The sequence below is a fragment of the Protopterus annectens genome, chromosome 9.part0 (assembly GCF_019279795.1).
Source record: "Protopterus annectens isolate FY-2018-M chromosome 9.part0, PAN1.0, whole genome shotgun sequence".
In the NCBI taxonomy this organism is placed as follows: Eukaryota; Metazoa; Chordata; order Ceratodontiformes; family Protopteridae; genus Protopterus; species Protopterus annectens.
In genome coordinates, this window is record NC_056743.1 from 68,216,985 (window position 1) to 68,232,789 (window position 15,805).

A 15,805-nucleotide genomic window follows, 5' to 3' on the forward strand; every position below is an offset into this window, starting at 1 on the left:
TCTTACAGGCATACATTAGTGTAGGCAATATGACTGCCTTGTACACCTTCAGCTTTGTGGACAGTTTGACACCTCTCCTCTCCCACACTGACTCCCACAGCCATCCAAATGCAGAGCTTGTCTTGGCAATGTGTCTACCTCATTGTCAATGTTCACAAATCTGGGTAGTGTGCTGCCGAGGTATGTAAACCTGTCAACAGCCTTCAGGATCTCACCTTCAGCAGTGATAGTTGGTTCTGCATATGTCTTCTGTGGTGCAGGCTGATACAAAACCTCAGTCTTCTTGGTATTAATTGTGAGGCCAAAGTTTCTGCAGGCAGTGGAAAAGCAGTTCATACTCTGCTGCATCTGGGCCTCTATGGCAGTGTTGAGTGCGCAGTCATCTGCAACAGGAAATTGCACACAAAGTCCTCTTCAGCCTTGGTCTTGGCCTGTAGCCTCCGCAGGTTGAAGAGCCTGCCATTAATCTTGTATCTGATCTTGATGCTGGTTTCTTCATCATCACAGAAGCCATCTGACAGCATGGCTGAGAATATCATGCTGAACAGCATGGGTATCAGTACACAGCCTTGCTTGACTCCGTTGATGACTGGGAAGGCATCAGAGGAGTTTCCGTCATCCAGTACTCGAGCAAACATGCCGTCATGGAACTGGCGCACCATACTGATGAATTTGCCTGGGCAGCCATACTTCTCCATGATCTGCCATAGCCCCTCATGGCTGATGGTGTCAAAGGTTTTGGTCAGGTCCACGAATGTTGTGTAAACAATTGTGCAAACTGAATTTTTCTTTTTGGCAATCTTGTTCACTGTCACTGAATACACAGTAGTTATGAACATGGTGAAGTGCTGTATATGCATTTCTTCTGATAGGTTATCTTAGAAGCTTCTGAAATTATTTACTATAGTCCACTGGAATTAATGTAATTGAGAATTTGGGCTTGCAGGTTGCATGACATTTCCCTGTGGAGACAATTGTTTGAGGACAAATGACTGAATTGCAGTTCAGCTACAGAGAGATCCATGACTGCAACAAATTCACTGTGGGCACAGAGAAGCATGCATTGGTATACTCTCAGCTGAAATACCCAAATGCATGCAGAAAAACAATGTCATTGATCCTTATGACCCTGGGGACAGTAATCCGTATGGCAGGAACCTGCAGTAGTATTCTCTAGTATGTCTATTAGGTGATACTGCTGAGAAACAGTGAATTTCCTATATACAGTAACAGGCATCTTCCTGAGCAGAGATTTTCTGTAGGCATCTGCAAAATAGTGTTCAAGCTGCATCACATTAACATATTTAGGGAGATGTAAAGTAAGCCATCTTAGTTAAACCTTCAGCTGTCAGTGCTAGGCCTGTTCTTGTTTACTCATCCATGGAAGAACCGTGTCAGACAGGTTAAACACATTCCATTCCCCTTATCATACTTGGATATTCCATGTGTGGTCATGGGGATGAGAACTAGTCCATGCCTAGAGTAAATTTGCCTCAAATATGTGTGTCTATGGCCAATCTGCAGTTCAACCATGCGTGCTCAACCATTTGTTTCTTCAGGAGAATGTTCAGCAACCTACAAACCTGAATCCTGTAATTTCTTTTGAAGTATATAGTACAATCAAGGTGACTATATATTCTGATTGCACTGAAACGGGCCAGAGAAGAAATAAGAATAACAAAAAGCTATACAGTATTTGCAACAATGAAATTCAGATAACATTAAAATAATGTTTTATACAGACTACAGTTACAACAGAATTATTTGCCAGTTCCATTGTTTTTAAGGGATAAAGCCCTGAGTATGACCCGTCTGACCTGAGTTTGATAAGCAGTTCAGGTGTCTGTAAGAACTGGCATAGAAGAAGGAAGGAATGAGTGGATGTTGACTGTCTGTATGTCTGTAGGCTGTCTGTATGTCTGTCTTTCTATCTGTCCTCATGGGTGCAGATGGATGCACATGCCCAGACTTATTTTTCACAGTAGAACCACTTATGTGAACAAGACACATGCAAGAGATGCTGTATGTAAGCAGGCGAGGATTTTATTGAGTCACAGAAGCGGGGTGAACGATATACCACAAGTCTACTTCACACCTCTCTCAGACACTTAATGGACATTCGAGGGGGTGGTAGGGTATAGAACAAACCTCAGACATATTACTGCACAGATGGCGCTTCCTACTCTGCCTACATGGCTGTCTCCCCACAAAAAAAATGGGCTGTAGGTTCTTGGGGATTAAAGGGGCTCACTGGGGGGGGGGGCATTTCTTTCTTCAAGTTAAAACCCCAACTAGATACTGATTATAACAGCAACTGCTTTAGGAGTGTTGGATGCACCTATTTGTTTGTTTGTTTTCTGGGTAAAGCTCTGATCTCCATGGACCTTTTTCAGACTCAGCCTGGGAGCCGTATCTGGTTAAGCAACTTGCTTAGAGACACACATTTAGGCAAGGGAAGCTGAGGGAATCAAATCTTGCACAGCCGGGAATGTCAGATCAACTGCAAATGTCAGTGTAGACACTGCAAATGTACACTAATGTATATGCAGTACTTTACATGTATACATTAGTGTAGACACTGCAAATGTACACTAATGTATATGCAGTGCTTTATATGTACACATTAGTGTACATGTATATGCAGTACTTTACATGTACACATTAGTGTAGACATTGCAAGTGTACACTAATGTATATGCAGTGATTTATATGTACACATTAGTGTAGACACTGCAAATGTACACTAATGTATATGCAGTGCTTTATATGTACACATTAGTGTACATGTATATGCAGTACTTTACATGTACACATTAGTGTAGACATTGCAAATGTACACTAATGTATATGCAGTGCTTTACATGTACACATTAGCAAAGACACTGCAAATGTACACTAATGTATATGCAGTGCTTTACATGTACACATTAGTGCAGACACTGCAAATGTACACTAATGTATATGCAGTGCTTTACATGTACACATTAGTGTAGACACTGCAAATGTACATGTACATAATGCACACAGTTTGCCCAGATTGTTTCACATACTTTTGTACAAGTTGATCTAAATTTTACTAGTTATTGCTTTCTCCATTTGTTTAAGTGCTACATAGAACTGAATACATCTATTTGTCTTATTCCACTTATGCAGACACGTCACAATTTGTAATTCTAAGGCAAAAAACAGTACAATTTGTTATTGGCAAGTGTAAGCATATTATGAAATTCAACATCTAAATAAGATATAATCTGGTTTTAATCTACTTTAACTATCCTAGGTTCATTTTTTCCAAAATTGTTAAAAGCCAGTTTCACAGACTGAAGAGAATATGCAGAGATACTGCAGATTTATAAAAACAGGTAGAATATATGGAAAAGCTATTTTTAGAAAGAGGATATAATAAATCTATGCTAGATAGAGCGAAGGAAGTTGTTTTTATGAACACCAATGACTTAGAGATGAAGACAAGGAAAACAGGAATTTATCACAATGGATTTAATAAAGGCACCAGGGGGACTTTCATCACTAGATATACGAATGATAATAAGAATATTAATATAATTAAAAGGAATTGGCATGCTCTTACAGTTGATTCCACCATATTAAACATCATAGGTGAGTCTCCCAGATTTAGCTATAGGAACAGTAAGAACCTTAAGAGACTCCTATGTATAGATCATAGTTCTGACATTCAAAAGAAGGTACATAAGAATGAGCAGAGTTTTGGGACGTTTCCCTGTAGTCGTTGCAATATGTGTGATGTAATAGCAGATACACAACTGTTTTGTCATCCTGTTTTAGACTATAGGTTCACACCTACGTTCCATGCTACATGTGATAATAGCAATCTTATTTATCTTGCAACTTGTGCTCTATGCCCCTGTTTTTATGTAGGTATGACATCAAGGAGACTTAAAGACAGGATTTATAATCATATATATTACATTAGATGTTCTAATCAACAAAATGCACTTGCAAAACATATAGTTGCTGAAAGGAATCATCATTTTAAATTTAGAGTATTACAAATTGTAACTGTTAATAAAAGAGGAGGTGATAGGATGAATTATCTAGAATTGATAGAGTTATGTTGGATACTTAAATTACGAGCACATATATATCCAGGCCTAAATAATTTTGTAAGTATTAAGCCAGTACTAGAAGCACAAACACGTAAATGAATTTAGATTGATAAGACCATGAAATGCATATTTATTATTCTTATTATTTTTGTTTTATGAGAGGTATAATTCATATTTATGTTTGTATATATATTGAATGCACTTACTTATATACACACATATTATTAATAGAACTCATATAACAGCATATTTTAATATACATAGCTATATATTTATCTTATATATATTCTTATACTAATATATATTTTTATTTTATATGTTTTGTGATTGATGTATAATACATTTAATGAAATGTTTAGCTATATAGTTTTAGAGCTGTTAAGTAAAGCCAGGTTATTAGATATGTTACAATAGTTGTTTCTTTCGTCAGTAAACATTTAAACTTATTCATACTATTCAATTGAAGTTGCATTTAGAGTATACTAGGATGATATGTTAATTGATTGATTGCTTTTAAGTGTTCTTAATGAATATGCTTCTAGAGTATATATATATATATATATATATATATATATATATATATATATGAAGCAGTAATCAATTGCTTTTGTAATATCTGAAGAAATGTGCATTGTTAGCACACAAAAGCATTCATCTCTCTGTTTTAAGAAGAACAAATTCTACTTTGTTTTATTGCATTTTATCATGGTGGTCCTATCTTGTTTGTAGTATATATCTTTGCCGGTTTTCTTGATTTGGACCTTTGGGCTACATCCATACCACTTTTCTACTATCTGCTTTAACTATATAAATATATATTTAACCATGTGCAGTATATGGAAATTCCCACTGCAATACCCTTTAACACATTAGACAATCAGACGGTACTATTTGTGTGGGGTCATGCCATATAAAACTGTGTATTTACTTAGCTGCTGTGCATTAATGAAGCTTATAACCTGCTGTTTGTTGTCACCTTTATACTTGTAGCAGTATTAACACTCTGATAGTAATATTCACATCCTGATGTCTGTCACAGATAATTATATTCTGTGTTTGACATACTCTTATACTTGTAACAATTATAGTATTTATTGTATTTATCTAAGTGGACCAGCTTGTGGCTGAGTCGCTCATACCGATTCAGTTACCTGGAAAATAAATAAGTAAATAAAACATGCATAAATAGTTTGATCACTAATCTTTTTGTAACAGTGCTGATAATCATGCTGACCTGATAAAATCAAAACCACACTGTTAAGGCTTATTTCTATGAATGTTACAGGTATTTTAAAATGGATTGATTCATCTGGTATGCTACTTCACCTTAACAGTCCTAGGGAAGATGAATTATTGTTGCTAGAGATAATGTTACAAAATTTTGAATTCCTCAAACTGCATAGTACATGAGCACTGAAAGAATGAAATTTAAGTGGTTATTCTTCCAAGCAATTGGCCCAATTTGAAATTGACTAATGGTAACTCTAAGGGTAGACCCCATAGTATTTTCATGACATATTATGGAAGTATATTGCCAGGCCTCTTTTCTGTGCAGATACTGCTGCCACTGCTTCTGCCACCCAGTTGTGCCTCAACCAGGTTTCAAACCCAGGTCTACCAGATGATAATCCTGTGTCTTACTTTTGTACTATCAGCTGGTGTGTCTATAAAGTAACATATATGTAATTTATTAGTGACAGATTAAACACTGGTATTGCATTTATTGAACTGCCTCCAGCATTTGAGGCTATCAGCCACTCAGTACTAATTGCAGAGCTGGAAGGAAGGCCTCAGGTTTGAGCCAGGTGTAATCAATTAGTTTATAACTAATTAAACAATAGGAACTTATACTTTATTGGAATATGAATTCCGACATAAACCTCTCCAATTAAAAAGTTCCTGGGGATATATACTTGATCATATATTATTTTCTTTATTTGTGGAATAATAGATGTTGCCCGTTCGATTCTCAGTTAGAGCGTCTTCTGTGTAGCGACATGCATGAATGGGCATTCCTTCATTGAAGGTTGTGCGTTAGGCCCGGCAAGACAGTACTTAAAAATATACTGCCAATCATTAGCGGACCGGAGTTCAGCTGTGGTGACCCATAACCGGGAAAAGCCGAAAGAAACAAACAAACAATGGAATAAAATTGAGTATAGACAAGACACTTATGGCAATAAACAGTGTAAATCAGAAGAAGCTAAAAATTGAGATGTTAGATAAAGTAGCAGAATGGGTTAATAACTTCAAGTAACTCGGAGGAACAGTTGAGATGAAGGAAAGTCTGAATGAGAAGTTCAAAGCTAGAATCTGAAGGTCTGCAGCCAACAGACATAGAGTTTTAGAGGTAATATGTGACAGAAGAATGCCAAAGAAGCTGAAAAATAAGGTACAAAACAGCGGAGTGACCATTACTTCTGTATGGACAGACACTTTGGCAGTGAAGGCAGAGCAGCTGAGGAAGATGGAGGTGATAGAGATGAAGTGCTTGAGATGTGTGGAAAGATGCACACCAGTGGACAAACAAAGAATGAGGACAACTTCAGAAAAGGTCCACGTGAACAGATTATGGTGGTTCAGACACATGAAGTTACAAGAGAAGGAATTATGGTGGTTCAGGCACATGAAGTTACAAGAGAAATTATGGTAGTTCAGGCACAAGAAGTTACAAGACAATGGATTACGGTGGTTCAGGCACATGAAGTTACAAGAGAACAAATTATGGTGCTTCGGGCACATGAAGTTACAAGTGAACAGATTATGGTAGCTCAGGCACATGAAGTTACAACTGAACAGATGGTGGTTCGGGCACATGAAGTTACAACTGAACAGATTATGGTGGTTCAAACACATGAAGGTCCAAGAGAACAGATTATGGAGGTTCGGGCACATGAATTTACAAGAGAACAGATTATGGTGGTTCAGGCAGGTGAAGTTACAAGTGAACAGATTATGGTGGTTCAGGCACATGAAGTTACAAGTGAACAAATTATGGAGGTTTGGACACATGAAGTTACAAGAGAACAGATTATGGTGGTTCTGGTACATGAAGTTACAAAAGAACAGATTATGGCGGTTCGGGCACATGAAGTTACAAGAGAACAGATTATGGAGGTTTGGGCACATGAAGTTACAAGAGAACAGATTATGGAGGTTCAGGCACATGCAGGTCCAAGAGAACAGATTATGGAGGTTCGGGGACAAGAAGTTGCAAGAGAACAGATTATGGAGGTTTGGGCACATGAAGTTCAAGAGAACAGATTATGGTGGTTTGGGAACATGAAGTTACAAGAGAACAGATTATGGTGGTTCAGGAAGATGAAGTTACAAGAGAACAGATTATGGTGGTTCGGGCACATGAAGTTACAAGAGAACAGATTATGGAGGTTTGGGCACATGAAGGTCCAAGATAACAGATTATGGAGGTTCGGGCACATGAAGTTACAAGAGAACAGATTATGGAGGTTTGGGCACATGAAGGTCCAAGATAACAGATTATGGAGGTTCGGGCACATGAAGTTACAAGAGAACAGATTATGGAGGCTCGGGCGAATGAAGTTACAAGTGAATAGATTATGGTGGTTCAGTCACATAAAGCTACAAGAGAACAGATTATGTCAGTTTAGGCACATGAAGGTACAAGAGACCAGATTATGGTGCTTTGAACACATGAATTTACAAGAGAACAGGTTATGGAGGTTCAGGCACATGAAGTTACAAGAGAACAGATTATGGAGGTTTGGGCACATGAAGTTACAAGAGAACAGATTATGGAGGTTTGGACACATGAAGGTCCAAGAGAACAGATTATGGAGGTTCGGGCACATGAAGTTACAAGAGAACAGATTATGGAGGTTCGGGCACATGAAGTTACAAGAGAACAGATTATGGAGGTTTGGGCACATGAAGGTCCAAGAGAACAGATTATGGAGGTTCAGGCACATGCAGGTCCAAGAGAACAGATTATGGAGGTTCGGGGACAAGAAGTTGCAAGAGAACAGATTATGGAGGTTCGGGCACATGAAGTTACAAGAGAACAGATTATGGAGGTTTGGGCACATGAAGTTACAAGAGAACAGATTATGGAGGTTCAGGCACATGAAGGTCCAAGAGAACAGATTATGGAGGTTCAGGCACATGAAGGTCCAAGAGAACAGATTATGGAGGTTTGGTCATATGAAGTTACAAGTGAACAGATTATGGAGGTTCGGGCACATGAAGTTACAAGTGAACAGATTATGGTGGTTCGGGCACATGAAGGTCCAAGAGTAGAGATTATGGAGGCTTGGGCACATGATCAGAAATGAGAACTACAATTTGGTGAAAAAGATATGGGATACACAGGAAGAACTGAAGAGGAAATTAGGACATCCAGCAAAGAGATGGTGGGATTGTGTGGGAGAAGACCTACGGCAGTCAGACGTAACCATCAAAGAAGAGAAAAGAGAGACACTGAAATAGGACAGGTGGAGACACTTGACACAATACCACTGTCTTATGTAGCAAATGCGGCTGCTGATTATGATTTACAAATAATCTCATCTTAAATCACCCAAAATTTAACCTTACAAATGTATGCTGCAAATATTCTAATTCTTAACTCTCATTCATCCATCCATCCTCAAACCGTTTTCCCATTTTGCATATGGGGTCGGGATGTCGCTTCACCAGTGACAATCATCTCGAGCCAAGGTTTACACCACCGGGTGTCTAGCCACTCTCATTTCTCAGTCATAAATGTGAAGGTCAGACTACAGTCAGACCATTCCTCTCAACTTATTTGCTCAAGAAGTCTGGACAGAGCTAATAGTAATGGGGTAACAAGGGCTCCAAAATCAGGGACAGTTTGGGTGTTTTAATGTTTACTGTAATTCACTTAAAAGTTAAGAGAACAATGGAAAATTAAGAAGTATCAAACTCTAATCACTGGCATTATTGACTGACTATAATCCCCAGTGACTTACCAGAAAATAAGATTTTATGAGGAACATTTTTTGAAATCGAGAGAGTTAAGAGGTTTGAGTCAGAGTTCAACACATCCAGGAATAAGTAGCCCAAAATAAATTTACAACTAATCCTAAAAAGACTGCAGTTATGGCTTTTGCAACCTCTCAAAGTGTACGTAAGACTGTATTTTAATAGAAACAATCCACCAAACCATACAATCAGACAGGTCAGTGAACATTGGCACTTCAGTTTGCTCTAAGATTCCACTTTCTCTTATTTAGATTACATGATGAATAAGCTGATGATTCCCATTTCAATAATTAAAACACTGTCAATATATCTCATCTTATTGTCCATTCCCAAATTATTAAATATGAAAAATGTATTTGATTTTGTGTCTCAGGTCCATGATCAGGGAATGATTTCTGACAGTGTGCTTCATATTTTATCTGAAGTATTTCCCCAAATGTGGAACTGTACTCCGTCACCAGACCTTGCTAAAGTAACTCATGCACCAGTGTTCTGTTAAATGAAAATTGCAGCTCATACTGTTTTATTTGTTCCTCATTGTGCAGAACATCCCATATATTAAATCAAATTTTGCCCTGTCCCTCATAAAATGTTTGATTTTCTGCTAAAATCACTGAAGATTGCAACTAGTTAGCAATGTCAGAAATTACGGTTTCATTCTTTTCATTGGTCAAAAAATGCATTTTGATGCAAACCCTGTTGTTTTATTACAGTTTTAAGTGACTAGAAGTTATGTTAAACATTGCTCCTGATTTTGCATCATTGCCCCATCCCTCACATTATTCTTTTGTTTATCCAGAGCAAAGAACTTGAGAGCTATACTGCAACTCCCTAATCTTTTTGAATATGGACCCGACATGGCTACTGCAAAACTTTCTTAGCAAACTTAAACAAAACAGAAATGGCTATACAATCCTTTAAAAACGAGTAAAAAGCAAACTCAAAAAGTAGATTAACAAACAAGGCAGAAGGTGCACTGAACATTTGTAAATGAAGACTGCACCACCAACAATATAATAAAAAAATCTCCCAGGAGACAAACAGTGTCTGCTAAGCACTTTCATTCATTGTATTTACTGAACTTCATCAGAGCTAAAGTGATTCATAGGTTCATAAGAGGTTACTAGGCTAGCAGCCCTAGAGCCTTTACAAGCCTAGCAATGTTATCCCCATTTCTTCTTTTAAGATAGTCCGCAGAATGAATTTATGAATAGAGCAGGTCTGTCATGAATACCGAATACCCCTGTCCATGAGGGACATGGGTGCCACCCCAGGGGCAAATTTATGGTCTCCCATCTAGTTATCTAGGTTGCGTTTGAATAGGGTCAGTGAGGTGTTCTGTTTTACGTGAATAGGATGTCTGTTCCAGAGAAGTGGTAGTCTCTGGGAGAAATATTTGTCTCTCTAGCATGTTCTGTTAATGTCACAAGCTAGGTTGAGTGTGACTCTTGAACCATTTTACTTGCAGATGAGCAGCATTACCATTAAGCGAGGGTTGGAGATGGCCCTACAGGCCAGGCACAAGTCACCTATAAGCAAGGGTTGGAGATCGCCCTACAGGCCAGGCACAAGTCACCTATCAGCAGCCTATAAGATACAGAGTAAAGTTACAGGGATTTCAGCCTGTCCATGTAGTTCATGGTTTGGAGTCCTTGTATTTTCTTAGTGAGAAACCTCTGAGGTCTCTCCAGCTGCTGCAGATGTCTGGTGAAGTACATGCAAAAGGGTGCATTATAATCTATTAATGGTCTGATGAGGGTCTTGTACAGTGGAGTTATAACATCCCTTTACCTGGATGCTATGCCCTTGCTTATGAGGTGCACTATGCAGAAGGCTTTCTTTACCACTGTGGAAACGTGGCGGTCAAAGTTCAGATTGCTATAAACCTGTATTCCCAAATCTCGCACCACCAGGTTGGAACTCAGGGGGGTGCTGTCAAAACTGTAATTTGTAGGCAATTCCATTTTGCCAAAGTGAATGATGCATTTTTTTTTTTTTTTTGCATTTAGTTTTAGACCATGGCTTTATCACCAATCATTTGATTGTGTTAGCCATTCTTGTACTATGTTGACATTGTTGAGGGGCTCAATGATTGCTTCCAGTTTTCAATCATCAGCAAACATGGTGAGCCAAAGGCCATCTGCTTTGGCTTGGACTTTTATTAGAAATAGAAGCCAAACAGTAGGGGGTGCAGCACAGACTCCTGTGGTACTCCGCTGGTAGCCAGTCTACTGCTGGAGGTGGAGTCACCAATTTTGATAGAGTGTGTTCTGTCAATGAGAAGTTACCTACCCTTCTAGTAATGTAAGAGTTAATCCCTATCTGGGAGTGTTTCTCAATGATGCCTGAATGGGGAATTGTGTTGAAAGCCTTGGCAAGGTTGAGACAGGCAGTGTGCACAGTCTTTCCTTGGTCCATGTCTTTGATGACATTCTCAAAGAAGTCCATCAGGTTTAATAAGCATGATCTATACTTAAAGCCAGGCTGGGATGGCTCCAGCATTTGGAGGTTGCCCATGTCCTTGTTGATAAGGTCTATGATAATTCTTTCCATGGCCTTGCAGATGAGGCTGGTTAGAGTTATGAGTCTGTAGTTCCCAGGGTCAGTTGATGCCCCCCCAACTCCTTTGTGCAGGGAGATTACTGTTGCTGTTCTCCATTCTGCAGGAGCATATCCATTTCTCAAGCTATGATCAAAGAGAATGTCACGTTGGTCCGCAAGGTCTTCTTTTAGATTATGTAGTAAACAACCTGGAATATTATGTGGTTCCATTGAGGCTGTGTTTTTGGCCTTAGTGAGTGCAGAGATGACCATTTCTCTAGAGATACTAGGCAGTGGGCTGGTGTCAGGTATGTTTTGGGATATGGTAGGTGGGGATGGGGGTGAATTTTGCACTGAATCTGTCAGCTAGCAGGTTGGCGATATCTTCTGTAGTATGAACTTATAAACAAAGACATTGGTAATCTCCAAACTCTGGACCCCACCCAGTTCGGGTTTGTAAAAGGCAGATTATGTCTCCTAAACCTGATAGACTTCTTTGAAGCAGTCACCAAAGCCATAGACAAGGGTAACGTGGTTCACACAGCCTATCTAGATCTTGCCAAGGCTTTTGACACCATCCCCCACTCTGGAATTATAGATAAACTCACTCAACTAGGTATAAATACCTATGTCACAAGATGGGTTGCCAACTGGCTCACTGACAGAACTCACACTGTGAAAGTAGCATACTCCAAATCCGACTTCAGACCAGTGACACGTGGAGTACCACAGGGTTCAGTCCTGGGTCCTCCCCTGTTTGGTAGCTACTTCTCTGAAGTGCAGGCTAACACAGAAAGTCTTTGGCTAATGAAGTTCACAGATGACTGCAAACTAGGAGCCATAATCGAAACTCCTAACGATGTGGACATCCTACAAAAGAGCCTCACTGAGACAGATGCCTGGTGTCAAAGCCATGGCCTCACGCTCAATGCCAAAAAAGTGCACTGTCATCCCCTTTGGTAAAAACTCTGTACCCATGAACTACAACAAAGGCGGTAGTATACTTAACACCGAAAGTGTAATAAGAGACCTTGGGACACAGGTGGACAGTAGTCTCTCCTTTGATAATCACATCACAACAGTAGTCAGGAAATTCTTCTATGTAGCACACCTCATCACAAAAGGTTTCTCACCCAGAAAAAAATAGGTCATTGTTCCCCTCTACTCATCACTCATTAGACCCATTATAGAATACAATGCCCCTTTTGGTATGTACCTCACAAAACATCTATAACAACTGGAAAGGCCGCAGAAATACCCCACAAAGAGGATTATCAGCCTCAAACAGATGCCCTATGCAGACCGTCTAAACAAACTCCAGCTTTACTCCATCACATATCGCCTACTCAGAGGTGATCTTTCCCTAACATACAAAGCTATGTCAAACCCAGAGCTGTTGGACATGCTCCCCTTAAAGAAATCCCAATCCCTCCAAGCTACATGCTCTAGGGACCTAAACCTTGTCATCACAATAAACAGAACATGTCAGAGGGATAGATTCCTGTCCCAGAGACTTCCCATACTCTGGAATAAACTACCTATCTATATAAATCAAAGCTCCTCATTAGCACTCTTCAAGAAAAATCTTGATGATTAGATGGGAAATAGGAAATTCACCCCGGGGATCACCTCTGTGGCTCTGCTCGATAGTGGCACAGAAAAATAATTTTCTTGGGTGGCAAAAGCCAGGGTACCTTTTTGGCTGGGCTTGTATAGGCCCCAGGGCCAATAGCCTAGTACCTTCCTATGAGCCTGTGAGTGATCCCATCTACAACCAGTTTGGCACATAGCTGTGTATTCTCTTTTAGACTTCAGACATACTTAAAGAATGCCTTATGATTATTCTTGTTTAAGGATGTGGTTTTAGTTTCATAATTTGTTTTATAAGACTTTATAAGATTTCTGATTTTCTTGTTTAGCTTTAGGAAGGAACTCTTCCTCCGCAGAGTGCTATCCCTCTTGCTTTTGTACAACAGTTTCTTCCTCTTGTTATATAATCTGTTTGTACTTGAAGTCCACCATGGTGGCTTCTTTTTATGGGAAGACCTGGTTTTGATCCAGTCAGGTACAGCAGAGTTCATGCAGTCACTTAAGTGTTTGTACAGGGCATTTGCGTACAGTTCTGCATAGTGATCATTGATGTCTGCGATTGCGGGTGGTATGAAGCTTTTTATATATCATCACTTAGTAGATTGTACTTATCTTTGATAAAGTTTTTTATAATTTTTGTTCCTGTGAAGGTGTCAGTTCCAGTAGTTCATTCAAATGAGACTGATTTGTGGTCTGACCTAACCAGGGAGGGCATCATACATGGGGATGTACAGTGAACCCCCATGTTGGTGAGTACTATGTCCAAAACATTAGAGCCTATATTGGGGGTGCAAATCATCTGTTCCAGAGCATTTGTGTTAACAAAGTCCAGGAACCTCTGGGCGAGCATGTTTTTGCTTGTGTATGTCCCCAGTCTATGGAAGGATAGTTGAAATCTCCCATGACTAAGTTGTTGAGCTGTATGGCAAGGGACTCCAGTAAATTGAGGTAGGCTGTGTGCTTATCCTGGTTCATGGTTAATTAAAACACACTCTCCTTTATATACCATTAATTAGCATCATGTGACTTAATATTAAGTACTAAATCATCTGTTTAAAGAGACATACTTAAATAATGAAAAATATTAAATTCATCATAAATTCGTTGTTAACTAAACTTAAAACAAAATATTTAATGATACCTAAATTTAGAGCTTTAAAAGACATTTAATATTCATACTGTCATTAAGACCTGGCAATTTATCAGCTTATAATGATATTTGCCAATTTAATTCTTTGGCTTCCAGAATAGTATTAATATTTCCACTGAGCAGCCGGCTTAACATAATCAATGACAAAAAATATGAACTTTTTAAATCAACACACATCAAAGAATACTTAGCTAATGTGTTGGCCGTGTCTGTTGTTAATAGATAGCAAATGCTTGTAAATTCTTTTTGACAACTTTCTTTTAGTTTTGCCTAGGTAAAAACAGTCACATGATTCACAGGTGGCTAAATAGACAACAAAAGTGGACTCACAAGTAAATCTGTTCTTAGCCCTAAACCTGCAATATTTACAGGCATTAATTTGAACATACCATATGTAGTGGCAACATTTTCATGCAGAATGTTTTCAAAAAAGTTTTTTTTCAAATCAAATGATTTCTTGTAACTAAAACCAGGTACAAGACCTAGAACTGAGGACAAATCTTTATTTCCTACTGCAGTATTCCAGTTTTTAAAGATGACATTACTTATGTTATTCATCTCTAAAAAAATAGGCAAAGGAAATATTCTTGTTTTAGAAAAAAATGCCTACATCACTATTGTTCATAGTATTCTTAGTAGACTATCCTGTTAACAAAATAGGTACAAACCTGATATTCCTCAAAGATCTAGTTTCTGTTATAATGTTATCCAAAAACAAATATTGGAATCCTCTATCAATAAAAGTTTTTTAGACAGATAACCTCCTTATCAAAGTTGACATCACTACTAATAATTCTACGAAGTCTAATAAACTGCCCCCTAATCATATTGTGTTTCATGAGTCTAGGATGTTTCCTGTCAGAGACTAAATAGTTATTAGCAAAATTTTGTGATGAGCTGGTGGGAAGATGAATTTTTAAGAACACATACATTGTTTAAACATGTTCTTTTTTACAGAATATATATAGATAATTTATTGTTAATTACTTTAAACTGTGATGAAGTTAAGTGAATAAAACAAACCAAAGCCCTTAGCAGACATTCTTTGCTTCCTGTGAGATTTTCTATTATATCGTTAGGGCAGTCTTCTTTTACGAGTATTCAGTGCATTTTATGAGTATTCAGTGCATCTTATGCCTTGTTTGTTGCTCTACTTTGAGTTTTTTTTCTTAGCAAATTTGTTTACTGGGAGTTTCCTTGAAATGTATTACTATTTTGTTGTTTGGTTTGTACTGGTTGTCACCCACAACGAAGCCTGTATTTAAGATGCTTCTTAACTTCTGGAAGCTACATAACCAAGATCTTGCTAAATTTGTTTAATGTAGATGTCTCTTTTCATCATTAGACATGCGGATAGCCATTCCCAGAGTACGGCAACGAACTGCTCCAAGCATGTGTTTGGAATGTCCTGTCAGTCTGTCTTTGACCTACATTGCTTTGGTCCTCTGCAATCAGTGAT